The sequence below is a fragment of the Passer montanus genome, unplaced genomic scaffold, assembly GCF_014805655.1.
Source record: "Passer montanus isolate IOZ18808 unplaced genomic scaffold, ASM1480565v1 scaffold336, whole genome shotgun sequence".
Lineage (NCBI taxonomy): Eukaryota > Metazoa > Chordata > Aves > Passeriformes > Passeridae > Passer > Passer montanus.
This window is the reverse complement of record NW_024368108.1, coordinates 57,440-59,193: the sequence shown is the minus strand read 5'-3', so window position 1 is coordinate 59,193 and position 1,754 is coordinate 57,440.

The following is a 1,754-nucleotide window of genomic DNA, read 5'->3' as shown; positions in this document are numbered from 1 at the left end:
CCCCAAGGCCCGGGGGGGGGGCGGGGAGGGGACAAACCGCGGAGCGCCGGGCTGGGGGGCGGGGCGCGGGGGATTTTGGGGGGATTTGGGGGATTTGGGGGACTCACTTGGCCGCCAGGGTGTTGATGGAGCCGGTGAGCAGCATGAGCGCGGCCAGGCCCAGCTGGTACCGGGACCACGCCATGGACCCCCGGCACCGCCGGCCGCGGGACACGCCCCCGGACACGCCCCTGGACACGCCCACAGCGGGGACACGCCCCCGGACACTCCCGCAGAAAGGGCACGCCCACCGCGCGCGCCCCCAATGCGGGACACGCCCCCAATGCGGGACACGCCCCCAATAGGAAAAACTCCGCCCCTGCCCGAGCTGGCCACGCCCATAGGGCAATGGGCGGGAAGACTGTGTGGTCACGCCTCCTTATTTGCATAGCCACGCCCCCAGCGCCATCTGCCGTTCCGGTGCCGCCGGTCCCGCGAATTCTGTCCTGTGAATTCTGTCCTGTGAATTCTGTCCTGGGAATTCTCGTCCCGCGAATTCTGTCCCAGAATTCTGTCCTGGCAATTCTGTCCCTGGAATTCTGTCCCGGGAATTCTGTCCTGTGAATTCTGTCCTGGCAATTCTGTTCTGGCAATTCTGTCCCGGGAATTCTGTCCGGGAATTCTGTCCTGTGAATTCTGTCCTGGAATTCTGTCCCTGGGATTCTGTCCCTGGAATTCTGTCCTGGGAATTCTGTCCCGGGGATTCTGTCCCGGGAATTCTGTCCGGGAATTCTGTCCTGTTAATTCTGTCCTGGAATTCTGTCCCTGGGATTCTGTCCCGGGGATTCTGTCCTGGGAATTCTGTCCCAGTATTCTGTCCCGGAATTCTGCCCCAGGATTCCGTCCCGGGAATTCCATCCCGGTGGTTCTGTCCCGGGAATTCCCATCCCGGTGGTTCTGTCCCGGGAATTCCCATCCCGGTGGTTCTGTCCCGGGAATTCCATCCCGGTGGTTCTGTCCCGGGAATTCCCATCCCGGTGGTTCTGTCCCGGGAATTCCATCCCGGTGGTTCTGTCCCCGTCCCTTGTCGCGTGTCCCCGCGCGCCCGGCAGGTGGCGCTGTCGGAGCGGGGCCGGGATCGCCGGGATCCATTCCCGGGAATCGGGACCCGCAGGGCCAGCCCGGGATAAACCCGGGATAAACCTGCCCGGGATAAACCCGGGGTAAACCTGTCTGCGATAAACTGTCTGCGATAAACCTGCCCGGGATAAACCTGTCTGGGATAAACCCGAGATAAACCCACCCGGGATAAACCCGCCCGGGATAAACCCGGGATAAACCTGCCTGGGATAAACCTGCCTGGGATAAACCTGCCCGGGATAAACCTGCCTGGGATAAACCTGCCTGGGATAAACCTGCCCGGGATAAAAATGTCTGGGATAAACCCGCCCGGGATAAACCTGTTTGCGATAAACCTGCCCAGGATAAATCCACGACAAACCTGCCTGAGGTAAACCTGAGATAAACCTGCCCGGGATAAACCTGCTCAGGATAAACCTGCCTGGGATAAATCTGGGAAAATCTGCCTGAGATAAAGCTGTCCAGGATAAACCTGCCCAGGATAAACCTGGCATAAACCTGTCTAGGAAAAACCCAGCATAAACCTGCCCAGAATAAACCTACCTGGGATAAACCTGGCTGAGATAAATGCAGAATAAACCCGCCTGGAATAAATCCAGGATAAACCTGTCTGGGATAAACCCAGGATAAACCTG